We start from the raw sequence: 13,262 nt of genomic DNA, 5'->3' as shown, positions 1-13,262 counted from the left end.
TCAAGTAGGAAGCTGAAACAGATTTCAAAATCCCAGTAGTACCCATATTCTGTAAGGCATTAAAAAAAAAAAAAAAACATGATAGAAATCAATAAATAGAAATTCAAGTACCAACCCCTTCCCTGCATAATCTGACTTGTGAATTTAATGAAAGTAAAAGAAAAAAATATCATAGAAAGAATTGTTTTTAAAAATTGCTAACAAAAAGTCACATAGTAAGTGTAATCAATTCTGAAGATTTTAACTACAAAGAGGCACAAGTCCACTTTTGAAGTGTTGGAGGGGTTTGATTTTTTGCCTAGCCTTCACAACAACACAGCTGAGGTAGATATACATATCTCTATGACGCATTCACTGATGAATGCAATTTTTTTTTCCAATAAAACAAGGGGTATTTAGAACTTTTCACAGCAACCAGACTCCACAAGTGCTGCCGAATTTAACACAGCATTCAATGTCAGAGAATGTGACTGTTTTTGCAAACAAGAAACAATATTTAGAAAAATACGGTGCAATTAGAGGAAACTTTACCACTTGAATATAGCAACCATATGTGGAGATTCCAATTTTCTCCCATGAAAATTAAATTTAAATGACCTGTGCCTGCTAACCTCATCAGTGACATAATCTTAAAAAAAAAAAAAAAATTGCATGTGACCCTTAACATTTTTTTAAAAAAGTTTACGGATACTAGGTCAGTTTATAGATGTTTATATCCAATTCAAATTTAAACTCCAAATAGCTCATGGTTGGGTTTCACCCTTACCTCTACTGAAAGAAAATCTTGTCACAGCATAGACAATGATCTCAAGAATTGGGTGTTGTCAATGAGAGGTGGCTAGTACCTGCAGGATGAAGTTAACCTGCCAGTATTGTCCCTGTATACAATGGACCATGAATCTTTTTTCTCTCTCTCTCTTTTTTTTTTAATTAGGGATTGAACTGAAGCCCTTTTAATTTGTTTATTTATCTTATTTTGAGACAGGGTCTTGCTAAGTTTCTTAGGGCCTGCTAAATGGCTGAGGCTGGCCTCAAACTTGCAATTCTCATACCTCTGCCTCCTGATTTGCTGGGATTACAGTATTTGCCACCATACAGGGCCCATGTGTCTTTTATCATAAGTTTAACAGCAAGGGAAGTCTATGCATTATATTATACAACTTGCTAAGATTTCTTAGAGTAATGATATTCAATTAAAATGTTTAACTGCTATTGGGGCCCAGACAATGAATAATTGTTTTCTCCAGTAGAAACTGATGAGTTCTATTTTAAATTTTTATAACTTTATTGGCTTTTATGGATTTAAAATATTGTACTCTCTATTGACAATAAATTTGTAATTGTAAGAAGGCAGTAGATTCTATTCTATTAGGTTTTCTGTCATGTTTAATTTATGTATTTATAATTTTTTCCACAATAATGATAGAACATTCACTTACAATAATTCAAACAGTATATACTAAGGCCTATGAGAGTAAGGAGAGATTCCATGGTAAAATAAATTAGACTGGTATAATAATCATATTTGCAGTAATAGAGAAATGTTCCTTTCATTATTGGTTGGTTAATCATTATGAATAAAAACAGGACTATAATCAGTATTACATTTTGGAGACATTTCAGACCTGTCTTTTTTCCAAACAAGCAAAATTAAAATTAGTTATTTTAAATTATGTATCACCTCAAATGTGCTAAAAATCATAATTGCAATCAAATGTCAGGACTTAGTGTTATAGTAAGATGAATGTACACAATACATGTATTATTCCCTGTTTACATTGAAAAGTCTAGGAGCAGGAAAATGAATTATGCTTAATCTTTTTCTTTTACTTTACAAAATGTAATAGTCTGAATTGCTTTACCCAATTTGTCATTTTATGGATAGGGTAACTTTATTGTAGAAGTAGTTACTTAGATGAGTGAAAAAGAAGACTTTCAAAGAGTAGATCTCGAGTATAGAGTTGCATACAGTTCAAGGATGTAGCATTCCATTTCTGTCTTTATCAATTCTAGTAGGTTACATTTTAAAAACTATTAAAAATTAAATTTAAAGCAAATTGTTTATTTATTTATTAACTTATCAAAGTATATAGTCTTACTATTTTAAAAATTCCTACTTTTTCTATAGTCATATCTTTTCCATTCCTAATACTAAATATCAGTGCCTTAACTTATCCTAAATTTCCCAAAATAGCTACTGTGATGCTGATTAAATAAAAATGCTTTATTGTCTACCTAGAAAACTAAAGTTAAGAATGAACAATTGAAGCAGAAAGGAGACATAACCAATACAAGGTGCACTATTTAGTTGTCTGCAGTTATGAGGCATTGGTTGTTTCTCTGGAACATCCATTTGGAAGAGATAGTGGAAAGGATTTATCTCTCTATCCCTTTCACCACTTGGGACTTTTACACACAGCACCAAACACCCACACAAATACAAGTTTATTACCATTATCACTAACAAATTATCTGCTATAATTTACATTTATCTATTTAAAAAAAATTTTTGTAGTTGTAGATGGACAGAATGCCTTTATTTTATGTATTTTTATGTGGTGCTAAGGATCAAACCCAGTGCCTCACACATGCTAGGCAAATGCTTTGCCACTGAGCTATAGTCCCAGGTCTACATTTGTCTATGTTTGACCCCCAAGGATTTTGATTGCATTTATGAGACTGTGCATTTCAAAAGAAATTTTCATGCATTTTAGCTAACATCATCAACTGTCTTGTGTGGATGGTTTTTCTGTCCTGTTGCTAGAAAATGAAGAGAAATATAAATATTTAGAGATTTTTAATGGGAAGGACTTTCTGGCTGAGAAACAAATGAGTAAAACATAACCTAGATTTATTTTGCATTCCATATTTTCTTGAATTGAAAATTGAGCAGACAGAAAGCAGACATGAGATCATCAGTATAATGTTTTAGGAGGGCAAAATAATCTTTCGTGTTTACAAGAAGTTTTTCTTTCAAATATCAACTTTATTTGTTTTGAAATATTTAACAAAATCCTATTTATATTATTTTTTAAACATTTTGTCTCACACATGTATTCTAATCTCCTAATTTGCCTTAATTTTACTTTTCGTTGTTTAACAAGTCAGTACTCCATGACTCTGTCAAATATGCTCTTCAATAAATTAAACCTCGGTTTCCAAACACCATTCTCAAGTGAAAGTTTCCAAAGTTCCTTGGTGAAATGTTCATTCTAGAGCTTGACTAGAGAATTCCCAAAGTGACCCTAGAATATCTTGTGATATAAGAAAGTAAAGAAGTACTCAAAAAGAACAAAGGAGAGATAATGTCAGACAGATAATGTCAGAGAGACATAAGTGTGAACCTGAACATGCTCAAGTCTGGGACAATATGGAATACAGAACAGTCATAGCAGTGGAAAAAAATAAATGAAGGAGATCTGACATCTCTGACGCTATAGTGACAAATATAGACAATTGAGGAAATAATGAGGGGTAAATGCACAGCTCTTCCTTACAATAGAATTCTGATCAACAAATGTGGGAGAAACTATGAAACTAGAATGTGATTATTAAGTAAACATTGGAACAATAGTTTATCTGTTAATTAATATATATATACGTATATATAATTAAAATTAGGATTACTAAAATAGATCCAAATTATCACCCCATAATATTCTTATTAATTACCAAGGAAAAAGTTGTGAAAACAGCTAAAAAACCTGGCACACAGCACCATTCGTGTGAGCAAAGTTAACATCATCTACAAAGAAGATGTAATTCCATCATGTATTTCCTGATGTACCCACTGAAAAAGGTACAACATCAATCTAACTATGAAAAGCCATCGGGAATTGCAAATTTAAAGACATTCTACAAAACATCTAACCAGTACTCTTCAAGAGTGCCAAGGTCATGAATGACAAAGACAGGCTGAGGAACTGGAGGAGACAAAAGGGCCAACTAAATGCAAGTGGAGATCTTGGATTGGATCCTAGAACAGGAAAATGTTATTAGTGTGGTGACTGATAAAAAATTTGAGTTAAGAGCTATACATTAGATAGTAATGACGCATCAATGTTAATTGACTGGTTTCATTATTTGTCTAAACAGAAAAGTATTATGAGAATCTGGGTAAAGTCATATGGAAAGTCTCTGTAAATATATTTATTTTTTTAAATCTAAAATTATATACAAGGAAAAAAATTGGAAACGTAAATTTTGAAATCCCCTACAATCTTTTGGAGAATAAAAGTCAAACTGCTTAGTCAACTGAACCAATTTTGGGTTATTTGACTCCTCCACATTTTCACCTAATGATCAGTGTAGGCACATGTCATCCTCTGGCTATGACAAATTTCTTGCAATTTCTAATTGCTCCAAGGCTTTCTCTTACCTGTAGGCCTTTTAATACATCTTCTGTGTAGAATAACCCATTATGTCTCATTGTTTTAAATATAGGATACTTATAGAAACCTATAAAATTTTGTGGGATACCTATAAAATTGCTCAATTCGAAATGATTGCCTCCTTTCTATAGGGGCAACTTTAGGTGTCTCTGATCTCACACTATGTGAGATTACTTGTACTCTAGCACTTAGACTGGGTTGTAAAGTATGACTTAATTCTGTATTCCTTGTACAAGCTTATAAGTGATTATAGACAGGGACAATGACTTTAATTATAGTATTTTGATACCCCAAAGTACATGGAAAATCGTAGTGACACAATAATGATTTATAAAAAGAACGTTTATGTTATACAAAGTGAGCTAGTGAAATGGAGAATAAAATTGCTTTTATTCCATCATCTTAATGAAGAGGATGATAGATTATTAATAAATCTAATATAATTTTCTATTAATATATATGAAAATATTTAAGTAACCCCCATCATTGTACAACCCAAAAGAATGGGGTTCTAATTAGAATAGATATATCCTATGCTTGTATAATTTTATCAAAATGGATTCTACTATCATGTATAACTAAAAAGAACCAATAAAATAAAATTATACACACACACACACACAAAAGTTATCCTTAAAGATACAATTGAAATTTAACACATCTCTGTTTTTTTTATATCCATAATTATACAATACTATGTGATCCTATCTACGGGAAAAATTCTTATTTGAAGTAGATTTTTTACTGGTGGTTGGGAATTTTAAAGTTTGAAATTTATGTAAAATTGAATCAAGTTAATCTTAATACTATATTGGCTAGTCTGTATTTTCTGAAAATATATACTGACTTCATTCATTGCTGTTCCTTCTCTTCATTCTCCTCTCTTTGAGCTATTGATGGAAAATTTGCTTTGAGTTTTGGCTTTGTTTCATTGGTATCCTGGATATTTCATAGTATGGCATAGAGAAGAAACTCACACACCATGAAGAGAGTCATCCTGGGTTAAAATTCCAGTTTGGCCACTTATTGTGTAAGGAACTCAATTAATTTCTCTGCATTTCAGTTTCCTCATTTTTAAAGTGGGAATAATAACAGCAGTTTGCTTATAGGACTACCTATGAGGATTGCATGTTATTACACAGGAACTTCCTAAAGAGTTCATTGTGTAGTATATTTTGGTAGGTAAAGTTCTGTATTTTAAAGTATAATAATGAATTTGTGGAAGGCAGAATACGATAGCTTCCGGAAACATAGCTTCAGGATAGATCAGGAAAGAAGTATTCCTTTTCTGTAGGCATACTTATTTTGAACATATCAGACAGTGTTTACCATAATTGAATATTGGCAGCAACACCATGTTGAAACAGAAGCAAACTTACCAGAGTAAAAGTCAGGTTTTATTTGTGTCATGCTAGGGATTGAACGAAGGATGTCATGTATGCTAAATGTGTTCTACCACTGATCTGCACCCCCAAGCCTCCTCTATTTAGATTTTTAAAAGACCATTATTCTAATAAGATATAGGTTGAGAAGCATATCTATACAATTCTTTTTCCTCAGGGGACTTGTGACTGGGTTGATCACATTCCACTTTACAAAAGCATGAAAAGTTGTGCTTTGTCCCCAATTCATTTTAGGCAATAATGTATTTGAAAAAGAACTATTCTGGTCCTGCAAGGTAGGCGGGCCTGCGACCCACCGGCACAAGAGGAGCAACGGCCTGCTGAGAGGCAGAGCCGCCCCCTCCCCCTGCACCGGCAAGGTAGAGGGAACTGTGACCATGCACAGAGCAGGCCCAGCGGCCTGCTGAGGGGCAGAGCCGACCCCCACCCCCCGCGCCTGCCAGGTAGGTGGAACTGTGACCACGGACAGAAAAGGCCCAGTGGCCCGCGGCAGGACAGAGCTTCCAATCATTCCTGCAAGGTAGGCGGGCCTGCGACCCTCCAACAGAAGAGGAGCAGCGGCCTGCTGAGAGGCAGAGTCGCCCCCTCCCCCTGCACCGGCAAGGTAGAGGGAACTGTGACCACGCACAGAGCAGGCCCAGCGGCCTGCTGAGGGGCAGAGCCGCCCCCCCACCCCCCGCGCCTGCCAGGTAGGTGGAACTGTGACCACGGACAGAAAAGGCCCAGTGGCCCGCGGCAGGACAGAGCTTCCAATCACTCCTGCAAGGTAGGTGGGCCTGCGACCCACCAGCAGAAGAGGAGCAGCGGCCTGCTGAGAGGCAGAGCCGTCCCCTCCCCCTGCACCGGCAAGGTAGACGGAACTGTGACCACCATCAGAACAGGCCAGACCTGCAACCGAGAGACAGAACAGGCCCAGTGGCCTGAGGAAGGGTAGAGCCGCCCCCCCCGCGCCTGCAAGGTAGGCGGACCTGTGACCCACTGACAGTACAGCCCCAGAGGCCTGCAGAGGGGCAGTACCGCTGCCTGAGCCTGCAAAGTAGACAGAACTGTGACCACCGACAGAACAAGCCTAGCGGCCCGCAGAGGGACAGAGCCGCCGCCCGCGCCTGCGAGGGAGACTTTGCAACTATACAAGACCAATATAAATATATAGGGGGAAAATTCAATAGCACAACAGTTTCACCAAGTAGAAAGGAACGCGAACAGTATGAAGAGACAAGGAAAGAAAGGACCACAAGCATTGCAGGTCAACTCAACGTTAGAAGAGGTAATAGCTGCAGCAGATGGAATGTCAGATAAAGAATTCAGGATATACATGCTTCAGATGACCTGGAGTCTCAAGGAAGACATCAGACAGCAAAATCAGACAATGAAAGATCACTTCAACAATGAATTACATAAACAAATCCAAGAAGCAAAAGATCAACTACACAGGGAAATAGAGGTTATAAAAAACAAACAGAAATCCTAGAAATGCAGGAAGCAATAAGCCAACTTAAAAACTCAATTGAGAATACTACCAGCAGAGTAGAACACTTAGAAGACAGAACATCAGACAATGAAGATAAAGTATTTCAACTTGAAAAGAACATAGACAGTTCAGCAAGACTGTTAAGAAACCATGAGCAGAACATCCAAGAAATATGGGATAACATCAAGAGACCAAATTTAAGAGTCATTGGGATACAGGAAGGGACAGAGTTTCAAACCAAAGGAATGAGCAATCTATTCAATGAAATAATACAAGAAAACTTCCCAGACTTGAAGAATGAGACAGAACCCCAAATCCTAGAAGCCTACAGGACGCCGAATGTGCAAAATCATAAGAGACCCACACCTAGACACATTATAATGAAGATGCCCAACATACAGAATAAGGAGAGAATTTTAAAAGCTACAAGAGAAAGGAAGCAGATCACATTTAGGGGTAAGCCAATCAGGATAACAGCTGATCTTTCAACACAGACTCTGAAAGCTAGAAGATCCTGGAATAACATATTTCAAACACTGAAAGAAAATGGGTTCCAACCAAGAATTGTGTTTCCAGCGAAATTAAGCTTCAGGATGGAAGATGAAATTAAAACCTTCCACGATAAACAAAAGTTAAAAGAATTTGCAGCTAGAAAACCATCTCTTCAAAACATCCTTGGCAAAACATTACAGGAAGAGGAAATGGAAAATAACAATGAAAACCAACAGTGGGAGGTAGGACACTAAAGGGGGGAAAATAATCAAAGAGGAAAACAAACCATGTTTAGTAACATAAATCAACAAATATGGCTGGAAGAACAACCCATATCTCAATAATAACCCTAAATGTTAATGGCTTAAACTCACCAAGCAAGAGACACAGGCTAGTAGAATGGATCACAAAAAAAGACCCAACAATATGCTGCCTACAGGAGACGCATTTGATAGGAAAAGACATACATAGGCTGAAGGTGAAAGGTTGGGAAAAATCATATCACTCATATGGACTTCGGAAACAAGCAGGAGTATCCATACTCATATCAAATAAAATAGATTTCAAGCCAAAGTTAATCAAAAGGGATAAAGAGGGACACTACATACTGCTCAAGGGAACCATACACCAACAAGACATAACAATCATAAATATATATGCCCCAAACAATGGTGCAGCTATGTTCATCAAACAAACTCTTCTCAAGTTCAAGAGTCTAATAGACCACCATGCAATAATCATGGGAGACTTCAACACACCTCTATCACCACTGGACAGATCTTCCAAACAAAAGTTGAATAAGGAAACTATAGAACTCAATAACACAATTAATAACCTAGACTTAATTGACATATATAGAATATACCACCCAACATCAAGCAGTTACACTTTTTTCTCAGCAGCACATGGATCCTTCTCAAAAATAGATCATATATTATGTCACAGGGAAATTCTTAGACAATATAAAGGAGTAGAGATAATACCATGCATCCTATCTGATCATAATGGAATGGAACTGAAAATCAACGATAAAAGAAGGAAGGGAAAAGAATACATCACTTGGAGAATGAACAATAGGTTACTGAATGATCAATGGGTTATAGAAGACATCAAGGAAGAAATTAAAAAATTCTTAGAGATTAATGAAAACACAGACACAACATATCGGAATCTATGGGACACATTGAAAGCAGTTCTAAGAGGAAAATTCATTGCTTGGAGTTCATTCCTTAAAAAAAGAAAAAACCAACAAATAAATGATCTCATACTTCATCTCAAAATCCTAGAAAAAGAAGAGCAAAACAACAGCAAAAGAAGTAGAAGGCAAGAAATAATTAAAATCAGAGCTGAAATTAATGAAATCGAAACAAAAGAAACAATTGAAAAAATTGACAAAACTAAAAGTTGGTTCTTTGAAAAAATAAACAAAATCGACAGACCCTTAGCCATGCTAGCGAAGAGAAGAAGAGAGAGAACTCAAATTACTAACATACGGGATGAAAGAGGCAATATCACAACAGACACTTCAGAAATACAGAAGATAATCAAAAATTATTTTGAATCCTTATACTCCAATAAATTAGAAGATAGTGAAGGCATAGATAAATTTCTTAAGTCATATGATCTGCCCAGATTGAGTCAGGAGGATATAGACAACCTAAACAGACCAATATCAATTGAGGAAATAGAAGAAACCATCAAAAGACTACCAACTAAGAAAAGCCCAGGACTGGATGGGTATACAGCAGAGTTTTACAAAACCTTTAAAGAGGAACTAATACCAATACTTTTCAAGCTACTTCGGGAAATAGAAAAAGAGGGAGAACTTCCAAATTCATTCTAAGAGGCCAACATCACCCTGATACCTAAACCAGACAAAGACACTTCAAAGAAAGAAAACTACAGACCAATATCTCTAATGAACCTAGATGCAAAAATCCTCAATAAAATTCTGGCCACTCGGATACAAAAACTTATCAAAAAAATTGTGCACCATGATCAAGTAGGATTCATCCCTGGGATGCAAGGCTGGTTCAATATACGGAAATCAATAAATGTTATTCACCACATCAATAGACTTAAAAATAAGAACCATATGATCATCTCGATAGATGTGGAAAAAGCATTTGACAAAGTACAGCATCCCTTTATGTTCAAAACTCTAGAAAAACTAGGGATAACAGGAACATACCTCAATAGTGTAAAAGCAATCTATGCTAAGCCTCAGGCTAGCATCATTCTGAATGGAGAAAAATTGAAGGCATTCCCTCTAAAATCTGGAACAAGACAGGGATGCCCTCTCTCACCACTTCTGTTCAACATAGTTCTCGAAACACTGGCCAGAGCAATTAGACAGACGAAAGAAATTAAAGGCATCAAAATAGGAAAAGAAGAACTTAAATTATCACTATTTGCAGATGACATGATTCTATACCTAGCAGACCCAAAAGGCTCTACAAAGAAACTATTAGAGCTAATAAATGAATTCAGCAAAGTGGCAGGATATAAAATCAACACGCATAAATCAAAGGCATTCCTGTATATCAGCGACAAATCCTCTGAAATGGAAATGAGGACAACCACTCCATTCACAATATCTTCAAAAAAAAATAAAATACTTGGGAATCAACCTAACAAAAGAGGTGAAAGACTTATACAATGAAAACTACAGAACCCTAAAGAGAGAAATAGAAGAAGATCTTAGAAGATGGAAAAATATACCCTGTTCATGGATAGGCAGAACTAACATCATCAAAATGGCGATATTACCAAAAGTTCTCTATAGGTTTAATGCAATGCCAATCAAAATCCCAACGGCATTTCTTGTAGAAATAGAGAAAGCAATCATGAAATTCATATGGAAAAACAAAAGACCCAGAATAGCAAAAACAATGCTAAGCAGGAAGTGTGAATCAGGCGGTATAGCGATACCAGACTTCAAACTATACTACAGAGCAATAGTAACAAAAACAGCATGGTACTGGTACCAAAACAGGCGGGTGGACCAATGGTACAGAATAGAGGACACAGAAACCAATCCACAAAACTACAACTACCTTATATTTGATAAAGGGGCTAAAAGCATGCAATGGAGGAAGGATAGCATCTTCAACAAATGGTGCTGGGAAAACTGGAAATCCATATGCAACAAAATGAAACTGAATCCCTTTCTCTCGCCATGCACAAAAGTGAATTCAAAATGGATCAAGGAGCTTGATATCAAATCAGGGACACGGCGTCTGATAGAAGAAAAAGTTGGCTACGATCTACATACTGTGGGGTCGGGCTCCAAATTCCTCAATAGGACACCCATAGCACAAAAGTTAATAACTAGAATCAACAAATGGGACTTACTCAAACTAAAAAGTTTTTTCTCAGCAAAAGAAACAATAAGAGGGGTAAATAGAGAGCCTACATCCTGGGAACAAATCTTTACTCCTCACACTTCAGATAGAGCCCTAATATCCAGAGTATACAAAGAACTCAAAAAATTAGACAATAAGAGAACAAACAACCCAGTCAACAAATGGGCCAAGGACCTGAACAGACACTTCTCAGAGGAGGACATACAATCAATCAACAAGTACATGAAAAAATGCTCACCATCTCTAGCAGTCAGAGAAATGCAAATCAAAACCACCCTAAGATACCATCTCACTCCAGTTAGATTGGCAGCCATTGTGAAGTCAAACAACAACAAGTGCTGGCGAGGATGTGGGGAAAAGGGTACACTTGTACATTGCTGGTGGGACTGCAAATTGGTGCAGCCAATCTGGAAAGCAGTATGGAGATTTCTTGGAAAGCTGGGAATGGAGCCACCATTTGACCCAGCTGTTCCCCTTCTCGGTCTATTCCCTAAAGACCTAAAAAGAGCATGCTACAGGGACACTGCTACATCGATGTTCATAGCAGCACAATTCACAATAGCTAGACTGTGGAACCAACCTAGATGCCCTTCAATGGATGAATGGATAAAAAAAATGTGGCATTTATACACAATGGAGTATTACTCTGCATTAAAAAATGACAAAATCATAGAATTTACAGGGAAATGGATGGCATTAGAGCAGATTATGCTAAGTGAAGCTAGCCAATCCCTAAAAAACAAATGCCAAATGTCTTCTTTGATATAAGGAGAGTAACTAAGAACAGAGTAGGGTCGAAGAGCATGAGAAGAAGATTAACATTAAACAGGGATGAGAGGTGGGAGGGAAAGGGAGAGAGAAGGGAAAATGCATGGAAATGGAAGGAGACCCTCAGAGTTATACAAAAGTACATACAAGAGGAAGTGAGGGGAAGGGGAAAAATAATATAAGGGGGACAAACGAATGTCAGTAGAGGGAGCAGAGAGAGAAGAGGGGAGGGGAGGGGAGGGGGGATAGTAGAGGATAGGAAAGGCAGCAGAATACAACAGACACTAGTATGGCAATATGTAAATCAATGGATGTGTAACTGATGTGATTCTGAAATCTGTATATGGGGTAAAAATGGGAGCTCATAACCCACTTGAATCAAATTGTGAAATAGGATATATCAAGAACTATGTAATGTTTTGAACAGCCAACAATAAAAAAATTAAAAAAAAAAAGAACTATTCTGGTCTAACATTTTTACTAAGTTTTTATTGTACTAAATGAAAAATCTTCTTTATTTGGCAAATATGTGTTTGAAGAAGAACATTAAAGCACTGGACCTGAAATGAGAATTGCCTCCAAGTCTGACCTTGGTGAGCTGCCTTAACTGCTAGGAACTAGTGTCCTCATTAAATTGGGCATATTTACAGTGGACCACAATTCATTGCCTAAAATCTGTAGATCCAGTTGTATTTAAATTCAAATTTAGAAAAACCATGCAGTGCATATATCATATATTATTTAATACCAAGTAGGGTCTATGGCAGCACCCCACAATGAACACATTAATGCATATGCAGTGTGATTCATGAATATTTATGGTAAGTGGGGAAAGTAAGACCTATAAACAGCCTTACAAAAGTTCAGAGTAGTTTTGCCTTTAAATGAGTTTTGGTAGTCCACTTTAAAATAAATTAGAAAACTTGGTCTTGAGAGATTTTTGCCTTTCCAAATAACAGATGAAGGATCATACCTCTTGCCTCTATTTGGGCAATGCAAAAGACAGTTCCAATGATCAATGAGACCATCTCTAAAAGAATTCTACAAGTTATAAAAGATAATATAAACAGGCAGTATTATTCCATGTGTGCCTAATTTTATGATTATTTTACACAGATTTTATTGGATTTGGGAGCTAGAAAGTAATTTTTCTTCCTAGATTTGAGCCAAGTAATTTAAAGAAAGAAAGACATAAAAAATTACCTCCTAGGAGCATGTGGTGATCATACTGCTTAGGGATCACAAATTTGTTTATATTATAGTCAGTAAAGTTTATATATTACTAAAATAATGTTGGCATATTGCTGTTATTATAACCTTACCTTCTCAGCGATCTCAAAACCTTAGAATTCATTCATTCATTCATTTATTC

This window comes from Marmota monax, unplaced genomic scaffold (assembly GCF_021218885.2).
Source record: "Marmota monax isolate L192 unplaced genomic scaffold, Marmota_monax_Labrador192_F-V1.1 WCK01_AAM20220418_F8-fsc00031, whole genome shotgun sequence".
Lineage (NCBI taxonomy): Eukaryota > Metazoa > Chordata > Mammalia > Rodentia > Sciuridae > Marmota > Marmota monax.
This window is presented reverse-complemented; position numbering follows the sequence as displayed.